This window comes from Pelodiscus sinensis, chromosome 28 (genome assembly GCF_052426305.1).
Source record: "Pelodiscus sinensis isolate ZL-2025 chromosome 28, ASM5242630v1, whole genome shotgun sequence".
Taxonomy (NCBI): Eukaryota; Metazoa; Chordata; order Testudines; family Trionychidae; genus Pelodiscus; species Pelodiscus sinensis.
In genome coordinates, this window is record NC_143079.1 from 3541133 (window position 1) to 3551696 (window position 10564).

The following is a 10564-nucleotide window of genomic DNA, read 5'->3' on the forward strand; positions in this document are numbered from 1 at the left end:
AACTCACCTCTTTTGAAAATCTGTTTGCTACGAAATAGGATTTATCTGCTTTAACTCCCAAGATAGTATGGGAAAAGAGAGTGGGTTTGGGCCATCACCTACCCCTAAAATAAAGGGAAAACTCCAGATGTATTTACATTTGCTTAACCTATAATCCTCTGTGCTTAATTTTTTTTTAATCTTTAGTTAAACTTGTTTTACTAAGGAGGCTGTGATCTAATTAGAGAATTCACCTTGACTTCCAGCGCCAAGGACAAACAACCAAGAGGATCCGTTGTGCATAGGGTCCTGCAAGGTGAATACAAGGCACCTGCACCATGTGTCAGCCTCGGAAGGACCAGGAACATTGTACTGCAAAAACAGGCAGCCCACCAGGGAAGCTGCTGAGAGACCAAGGAGGAGAAAGTGGTCCAGGTAGTTTGCAGAATTTCATTTAAAAAATGTAATCGTTTCTTCTCCTTGTTTAACTGCATCTATTCAGGTTGGACCTCTCTAGTCTGGCATGCTCTGGTCTGGGAACATCTGTGGTCCAGCATGATTTTAGCTTGCTGGATGTTCACTTAGGATGGGTGTGGCCAAGTTTCCTGCAGTCCCGTAAAGTTTGTTTATAGCCACCAGGACTGGCTGTCAGTGTTCTGGGCTGTTATTTAGCTCAAGTTTACCCATCAATGTCTTCTCAGAGGCCAGCAAGCGGCAGTGTTGGTGATGCTGCTAGAAAATACTGACCTCTCATGGTTCAGCAAACTCTCTGGACTGGCACCAGTCTGGTCCTGAGGGTGCCAGAGTAGAGAGGTTCAACCTGCATTTTACTTGGTAAGGCCATGGGGACTTCTGTGGGTTGTGGTGTCTGAGCTTCAGAAGAACGTTACTCTCCCGTGCCAAGGAAAGTTCTCATCACCTCTTGGACCACCCCTCCAGCCTTGACATGGAGGAAGGTTACAGAGGGCTTCATAAACCAGCGATGTTTACATCTGGGTCCATCTAATCCAATCCATCAGGTTTGACATGGATTAGAACAGGTCTGCTAGGGATGATGGGGAAAGTATTTTTTGTGAAATTGCTTCATTTAGACTCTTAGGGTACGTCTAGACTACAGGCTTTTGTTGATAGAAGTTTTGTCGACAGATACTGTCGACAAAACTTCTGTCGACAAAGAGCGTCTACACTACATTCAGTTCTGTCGACAAAGCAAGCTGCTTTGTCGACATGGTAGTGTAGACGCAAAGGACAGTTTACATGCAATAACACCTTCTGTCGACAGAAACTCTGTCGACAGAAGGCGTTATGCCTCGTAAAATGAGGTTTACCAGCGTCGACAAAACTGCTGAGTTCTGTCGACGTTCTGTCGACAGAACTCAGCGGTAGTGTAGACGCAGGTATAGTTTTGTCGACAAAAGTTCACTTTTGTCGACAAAACTCTTTAGTCTAGACACACCCTAACTCTGAATCTGTTGCTTTGTTAATTCAATGGAACCACATGTGAAAATTTCAGTTCAAACCGAAATGAGTTTTTTAAATTTCTCATCTGTTCTCCACATCCCATTGTTCTCTGACTTTTTCCTAGTGTAAAAGGAGGGGATTTTTTTTAAAGGCAGATAAGAGTGGGGGGCAGAAATTTCCATAACTGAATATTGCAGGGTTTTCGTCCCCGTTTTTCAATTTTTGAACAAAAGGCTTTCAGGGAAAATTCTCAATTCCATCAAAAATAGATTTTTCACGGGGGAAAATATGCTTGGACAAATGAAATTGTAACGAGCTCTACTACCTGCTGAATGCAAGGGTTGCTCCAGCTTCTGCAGCAGTCAGTGGAATCCGTCCATTGACTTCCATGGCTGCTGGATATGGGCCAGACCTCTCTAATTAGACTGGCAAAAAGAAAATTAATATTCGACTGGTTCTACTTGGATGCTTTTTTAGAGGGCGTAGGTTGAAGGGCTTCACGGGGAGAATCACAGCCAACTCTTACACGTTTCAACTAAGCATTGCACTTAATGACCCATTCTATAGCTCTGCGCTGGTTCCTTTAACCACAGACCATGGCATTTCTAATGTTCCTTTACAAAGGCCAGGCCGATAGGGAGGGTTGTTCTCTGAAGTCACTGAGCAACGGGGATGGTTGGATCTAGCAAGCAATGCCCTTGGCAAGTCATTTCCTGTCTGTTTCCTTTGCTTCCACTGTTATTTCTGATACAGTCTTGTGTTTGGAGGACACAGGCAGAACCCTCCTGATGGCTCACAGAGGGGAGAAGTGCCAATGTTCTGCAATGTATCAGCGTGTTAAGCCTTTTCCATCACGTGGCCCCACTTTTGCAACAGGAAAAGGTTTCAGCACACTCTTCTGATAAGTTCTGGGTGGTTTTGTTCCTCAAGTGGACAACTTGTGCCATGCAGAGCCCCACCCTCTGGGAAATCCGGTTACTTTGAGGGGTGAGGTAGAAACTAAAACAGCAAGGCTTTGTCTACACTGCAGGGTTTTTGTGCAAGAAGCTTTTTGCAGAAGAGATCTTCTGCAAAATCTTCTTGTGAAAAAGTGCATCTACACCTCAAAAGTGTCACTGCATGGATGCTCTTGTGCAAGAAACCCTTGTGGAGCGTCCACACCTGCCTTTTTGCACAAGAGCTGTTGCGCAAAAAGGAGTTATTCCTTGTGGGGAGAGGAATAACTCTACCGGCAAAAGCCCTCTGTCCTGTGAAAGTACTGTATTTTTTGGGGTGCAAAAATGCACTTGAGGTGTGGATGCGCCTCCAGTTTTTGCACAAAAACCTTGTAATGTAGACGTAGCCCAAAAGTTTTAGGAATCTATTAGCTTTTTTCCTGGAAGCTCAGGAAGAAACTTTTGTTGTCTTTGCAAACCCACTGAGTGTTGTGGCTTTGCGTTCATTTATTTTAACAACATTCATGACAATGGGTCATGAAGAGGCTTTTTGCAGCTTATGAATCTTCATAAATTTTTGTACGGTGGAAGAAATTCAAAGAAATGCCTTATTTTCCCCCAGTACTTGTAAGCCTATTGCAGAACTTCATTGACTAGTTGTAAAGTTTTTCCTAATATCTAACCCAAATCTCTCTTGCTGCACATTAAGCCCATTATTCTTGCCTAACCTTCAGTGGACACGGAGAACAATTGCTCACTGTCCTCTTTCTAAAAACCCTTAACATATGTGAAGACTGTTATCAGGTCTGTTATCAGTTGTCTTTTCTCCAAACGAAATGTGCCCAGATCTTTTATCCTTTTTCATCGCAGATCAGGTTTTCCAAACCTTTTATCATTTGTGTTGCTCTCCCCTGGTCTGTCTCCAGCTTGTCCACATGGTTCCTGAAGTGTGCTGCCCAGAGCTGGCTGCAGCTACTGAACCTGGCACAGCGTGACACTGAATTAAATGAACAATGGGCAAAGCTGCGCATTGTGAAATGGCCCCAAAACGGAGGGTGGCGAATGAAGCTTCAGCTTGTTACTCTTTGCAGCTCTGTCCAACCAGGCAAGCAGCGGGCTGCCAGGACGTGTACAGTTTTGTCTTTTTTTAAAGTGTGGGTTTTGGACTGATACAGAGACCTCGAGACAACTAGAGGAAATACAGCACCATGGCCTTGACTTTGACTTTACTGAGAGAACGTTCATTTGAAGGGTGTAAGATTGACATCAACTACAGGTTGAACCTCTCTAGTCCGGCATCCTTGGGATCTGGTCGGTGCTGAACCAGAGAATTGGCCAGTATTGTCTAGAAGCATTACCAACACTTCCACTGCTTGCTGGGCTCTTAGAAGACATCGAGGAGTTAATTAGAGCTAGTTAACAGCACAGAACACTGAGAGCCAGGACTGGGGGCTGTAAACAAACTTTATGGGACCACGGGAAACTTGGCTCACCCATAATAAGTGGACACACAGCTAACTAAAATCATGCTGGACCATGTGTCCTGCCCGACCAGAGTGTGCTGGACTAGAGAGGTTCAACCTGTACCTAAATCAAGTTAAAAATGTATCTGCACCTTCTCTGCATGGGGTTTTTACACTGCCATGATGCCATTATCTCTGTGTAAAAATGCTCTTCTTTTTGCAGTGAAGACCTCGCCGCCTTGAATATTTTAAATAGAAAGGCGGGGTAAAAATATGTAAATAAATAAAAAAATAATAAATAGCCTAGACTCAACCCAGAAAAGCACATCTGCGCTACCGCTTAGCACCTATTGATTTGGCTTCTTAAAGTTAAGCATAGGAATAAATCTCTGACTAGATTGATGCCGCACTATGGTTAAGCAATGCAAATGGAGACACTGTTCGCTTTCATCTCCAGGTTTGGACTGCAGAGAGGGTAATAAAGCCTCCCACATATTGGCTGTGTCTACACTGGCATGATTTTGCGCAAATACTTTTAACGGAAAAGTTTTTCCGTTAAAAGTATTTGCGCAAAAGAGCATTTACACTGGCATGGACGCTTTTGCGCAAAAGTATCCGTGCCAGTGTAGATGCTCTCTTGTGCAAGAAATTAACGTGGCTGTCTACACTGGCCCTCTGGTGCAAGAGGGCTTATCCCTGAGTGGGAGCGTTGGAGTATTTGCACAGGAACCACTGATTTTGTACATTACAAAGTCAGTGTTCTTGCACAATTTCTTGTGGCCAGTGTAGACAGGTGGCAAGGTTTTGCACAAAAGCGCTTACTTTTGTGCAAAATCTTGCCAATGTAGACACAGCCATTGTCTTTTACAGGGAGAACTGCGGTGGTATGACATAACCACAGCCGGTAACCAGCCATGGGGGAACAATAGCATTAGGTAGAAATAAAAGCCAGAGGTCTATGCTGTCTGAGCTGCTCGCGGACCCTGGAGTCTGTGAGCTCATTTGCTCCCCGAAGAAAGATGAAATTCACAGAAATAACATGTGGGAGATGGGTCAAAGATCCAGGTGTCCCCTCCCTGATTGTTGACAGGTTTTATATGCCCTGTCCTGCACCCTGTTGCATGTAAGCTTAAGATGGTGCCCTTCCATGATCAACAGGTCCATCTCTGGTATTGATTTGCCTCCTCTGAAGACTTGAGCCCTGCCATAGGCTTGGCACAAGATTTAGGAATCGCATGGAATGTGCGAAAAATAGGCAAAAGTCCAGCCTTAAAAATAAACAAACAGGATGAGATGAAGTTTTTCTCTTCCCAGAACTCTAATCTTCACCCTCCTGATGCCTGTTGGCGCAGTAAACAGCCTCCAATAAAGGGAGTCGAATCCTAATCCATACTCCCAGGATGGAGGTACATACACCACACAAGTGTGTGTTAGTTTGGGTTTTTCCCCCTCCCCAATGGAGGCTTTGTGTGATCTCCAAGGGAGCAGGGAACGGCTCTGCCCTGGGAGAAAATCATTACTCCCCTGACGAGAAGTGTGTCACTTGTGGAAACTGCAAACCGAAATGAAAGCAATGCTGCAGTCGGGAGAACCAAACAATCCAAAGCTACAGAGTTAGATGATCTAGTTCCGATTTCCATTACTTTACACCTTGTACGGCCATTGACACTTTCAGGGAAAAGGACTAGCTCCTCAGCCAGTATAAATCGGAGAAGCTCTTATGATTATGTTAGCTCTGAATCCCGACTTAGGAATACAAAATTGCTACCCTCACACAAAGGCAGCTCATTTTTGCACAACTGCAAACAACTGTGCAAGATGGAATCCTTGGGCTCTCCGATCCCCTGTGCGGAGGGAGCAGGGATCTGCAGGTCTCTCCAATTTGATTTGTCTGGTTATCTCTGCAGAAACTGCTTTCAGGAGAGCTTTGTGGAACAAGGCATGGTTAAGAGCAGTTCCTGTCATTTTTACAATTAGCAAAGCCAATTGGTCTAAGGGATGGTGTCAAGATAAATATCATATTGACCTAAGAGGATTAGTCTGAACTCAGTAATCAGAAGACACAATTTAAAAATCAGTTTACTTGTCACCCTGGATGTTGTTTGTTTACACCTTGTACGTCACTCAGCTCAGATGCTGGAACCAGTGCCTGCAATTTCATATTTCCCTCTGGCCCCTTTCACTCTCCCCACTAGTGTGATGCTGCTGTGGCCAGCCGTAGGCTGCTGCAAGAGATGGGTTACGCTTTTTTTTTTAAAAAAAATAAAGACTTGAACTGAAATAAAAATCAATTGATACAAACATTCAGTTCAAGGTAGATTCTCCAAAATCCATTTTTAAATACAATCTCCGGCCGTGTAGCATCAACTCTTTGAGCTTGATAATAGGAACCCGGGCCTCCGATGTCTTTTGTTTGAGGCAGCACAATAGCCTCTTAGAGACGACAAGGCGTAAACAGTGAATGTGTGATAAACTGGGCCGACTTGTCTCCTCCTCCTCTTCCTGGAGCACCAGGGCTATCTGAGAGATCCAGGCAGCTGTAACTAGGAGGCCCTGGCTGACCTCTTATAAGAGAGACTGAAGAATGAGAAACAGCAGACGTGAAAACGCTGCATTGCAACCATGTGCACGTCCATAACGGTGCGCCTGCCAGGAGAGGGCTGCATCCCGTACATAGTTGTCTATCTATTCTGCATTTAGGGAAAACGAGGTACACCCCAGCTCACAGGACAAGACACTGGCAGAATGGGAAATAGAGCCCAAGATTTCTAATTCTTAGTGTCCTAGGGTACGTCTACATAGCAACGTTATTCTGAAAAAACATAGCGTACGTCTCCGCAACAAGCCTTTACTCTGAAATAATGTCTAGCTGGCGGACTTCTTACTGCTACTCCTGTAAGCCTCATTTCATGAGAGGTAAGGGAAGAGTGCTCTTCCTGTGGTGTAGACAGTGCCAAAAACCAAATTAAGCTATTTTGACTTCAGCTACGCAATTGACACAGATGCAGTTGAGTACAGCCAGTCCCCAAGTTACGAATGCATCGTCTTACGACTGTTTGTATTTACGACCAGCCTTCTATATAGCCGGAACCCTAGTTACGAACGAAATCCACACTTACAGAACAGTGCGGCCGTACGTAAGTGAATGTAATCCGACTTATGAACAGATCGCGTTACGATCTAGTGTTTGGTACGTAACTCGTACGTAAATTGGGACCGGCAATATATTGATTCAGCTTTTGCCCTGTAGCATAGACATGCCCCAGCAAGCTGTCTAGTCAACACAGCAGTCCAGAAATGCTCTCGCTGATTTTTTTTTAAATTAAGAATTTTGAAACTTCCTTTTGCTGTCCAGTTTCCAGCTCATGAAATATTTATAAAATTAGGCCTCAATTCACTGAATTGTTTCTCCTGGCATCTAGCCTGGTGTTCATCCCTTGAATTGATTTTTCCCGTAAGGACCATTAGCTGAAGTAGCGATGCTTAATTCGACTTTTGCCCTGCAGTGTAGATGTGCACCTAGTGGCTAGGGCAGAAGAGAAAATCTCTCCTGCTTGGGCGAGCTGGATCAATGAGTAGAGTGGAGAGGGGGACATTGAACCAGACTCTATACCCTGTATCGAATGGAAACCACTTCATGCCAGGGAATACTGCAGTACTCCCAGGAGGCTAAGGGCCACCTATGCCCCATTGATGAATTATTAATTTCATTTAGGCTTCGGCTACACTTCCGGTTTTGCCGGCAGTGAGTACGCAAATGAGGCGCAGATTAGCATGCCATCGTGCCTCATTTGCATACTTCATGCACATCGTTTTTGCGGAGAAAAAAAAAGTAGTGTGGACTTTTTTTTTTTTTTTGGCGCAAAGCCCCATTTTCTGCAAGATCCTTATGCCTCTCTGGGAGCCTCCTTTGCCTACTCACTGCCGGCAAAACTGGCATTGGAGACGAAGCCTAAGTGTAGGACACCTACAGACTTAACCAACTCTGAGGTCTCAGTGGTAAACACTGTTGGAGCACAGTGAGGATGGCATCTCTATTGAAACTGGGAGCATGCTTATCTTCTCAGGGATACACACAAGCACTAGCTCAAGTGTCCAGCCCTAGCACAGCTAACGTCTTGGACTAGAATCCTAGGACACTAGAACTGGAAGGAACCTCGAGAGGTCATCAAGTCCAGTCCCCTGCCCTCACGGCAGGACCAAGCACCATCACTCTAGCTCATCCCTGATAGATCTCTGTCTAACCTGCTCTTAAACATATGGGGGCAGAGAGTCACAGATATTTTTTTCACCCACCTCTCTAGGATTTCCCAGAATCCTTTGGACTGGAAAGAACTTATAACGGGTCATACCACCAGTCCCGTCTGCTTCATTGGGTGAGTCCACCTACAAAAATTCTCATTCCTGGTACAGAAACAAAATTATGCATTAGTGCTAATTACTCTGTAATAAGTGCACTGGGAGAAGCAACAGATTTGACATAGATGATGCCAAACTCCATTGAATCTGATATGATTAATGATCCATCATTTCAGTTTAATTATGAACCAAGAGAAAACCGGTCAAAACAGCTTGCATCAGAGATGCCTTTTACCTTCAGAAGACTTTTCTGCAGATGCCATTGGGGTTTTTAAGTCACTGGTGTTTTTTGTTTGTTTGTTTTATAAATCTTTCCGAATCAAACAGTGGAAAAAAATCTCCAAGAAAAAATAAACAAATGAATAAAGTAATTCTCCAATGCAGTGCAAAAATCCGCCAAGGAGGAATGTTATCTTCTGGAAGGATAAATGAGGGGGGAAAAGCTTGAAATTCTTTTGTTTTCTTGGACTACATACAGATCTCAAAACATTTGGCATAATCTGTTGGCAGGGAGGAGGGGTGAGGGGAAGCCGATCTCAGTCGTTTCTAAAGTTTTCATTTCATTCATAGTTTGAATAGGCAACTCTGAAGCTAGACTAGAGTTCTGCATCCTCGTGTCCAACTATCAATCTCACGTTCACTGTTAATGTCAAATGATGGACACTGTGGGCTTAATCTTTTAGGGTACGTCTACACTAGCCCCCTAGTCCGAACTAGGGAGGCTAATGAGGGCGACCGAAATTGCAAATGAAGTGTGGGATTTAAATATCCCACGCTTCATTAGCATGTTCCCGGCCGGTCGCCATTTTGGAAATTGACTAGCTCGGAAGAACGGCTCACATCTACCCGCGGCAGAAAAGGGCAAATCCGAAATAAAACCCCTTACTTCCAATTACCAGTTAAACCTCATGGGATGGGTTTATTTTTATTGAAGTAAGGGGTTTATTTCAGATTCACCCTTCTCTGCCACGTGTAGATGCAGGCAGTTCTTCCGGGCTAGTCAGTTTCCAAAATGGCGACCGGCTGGGAACATGCTAATGAAGCACGGGATATTTAAATCCCACGCTTCATTTGCAATTTCGGTCACCCTCATTAGCCTCCCTAGTTCGAACTAGGGGGCTAGTGTAGATGTACCCTTATTGATACAGAGCGTCCTGCAAACCAGGCTAATCATATTTGGTTTGATCATTTTCACGTGTGGTCAAGAATGCAAATCACATAATCAACATGGTGCAAATCTGTTCAAGGGAAATTCTTTTGCCATAAAAGGAAAAACTGGTTTTAGATAACTCCCAGACTGCTCTGTGCATATTCAAGTGTCACTGCAGAGAACAATGTTTTAAGAAACTCAAGCTGCATAGCCTTAATGCTGGGAGTTTCAAAGATGCTGGAGGATTTGGATTCCTGATTCCTTTTAGAAAAGAGATGTTTTGAAAATTCTGTATTGAACGTCTACAGGATTTCCCTTGCATATGTTGGATAGCAAAGACTGGAATGTCTCCATTTAAAATTAAAGCATTCTGCTAACTGGTACATGAATGAACAAACAGTTATAGTTTGAACCTCTCTAGTCTGGCACCCTCAGTACCTGACTGATGCCGAATCGGAGAATTTGCTGGACCATAGGAGGTCAGTATTGTCTAGCAGCATCACCAACACTGCCACTGCTTGCTGGGCTCTTAGAAGAGATGCTGGAAATCAGGTTCTCAGCACACATTTTATGGCCCAAAAAAAAGGGTCTTTGGATCAAAACATTTGTGAACATATTTCATTTTAATTGCAACATTCCAGGAACCAAAAACGATCATTTCCTAAAACTGGTTTTTGAAGACTGAAAATTTGTGAAATGTTTTTGTGGAAAATTGTGTTTAGAACTATATTATTCTGTAAAACTTCTGAAGCAAAAAATAACGGCCATTGTTCAATGAGACTGACGCTTTTTTGTTCACTTTCGAAAATGGGCGTCAGGAGAAGCTTCTATTCCTGGTTTTGCAGTGTCCCAGTGTGAACTTGGACAGGCACATCTGTCTGGGCTAAGTCCTAGCCCTGTTCAAGCCAGTGGGAAAAATGCCACTGACTTCAGAACAGCCTGGATTTCACCATATGTGTATCTGTGTTCCATCTTGTTCTGCTTTGTCTATTTATGCTTCAAGGCCTTCAGGTCAGGGACTGTCTCTCACTGCTGTTTAAATGGCCGCATATGCAAATTCTGTAGGGAATGTTTAATACATGGTAGCAGGATGCATATGGCCAGCTAGCATGCAGCCTGGTAGTTCAATGCAAATTTGCATCTCAGTTCGCACTAACTTTCCATCTAAACCAGGGGTAGGCAAATACCTGCAGATCTGATCCACCAGGGATAGCCTC

The 10564-nt window shown here is 44.0% G+C and overlaps 1 long non-coding RNA gene across 2 annotated transcripts in view; it reads left to right on the forward strand.

Annotated features, from left to right (window-relative positions):
• LOC106732657 (uncharacterized) overlaps nucleotides 1-8670 on the forward strand; it is a 51549-nt gene extending 42879 nt beyond the window's left edge. For both annotated transcript variants that reach the window (XR_016348012.1, XR_016348011.1), the window contains 2 exons: nucleotides 246-414; nucleotides 8143-8670. This is a non-coding gene — a long non-coding RNA (uncharacterized LOC106732657). The remainder of the gene's footprint in view (nucleotides 1-245; nucleotides 415-8142) is intronic.
• The last annotated feature ends 1894 nt before the right edge of the window (nucleotides 8671-10564 follow it).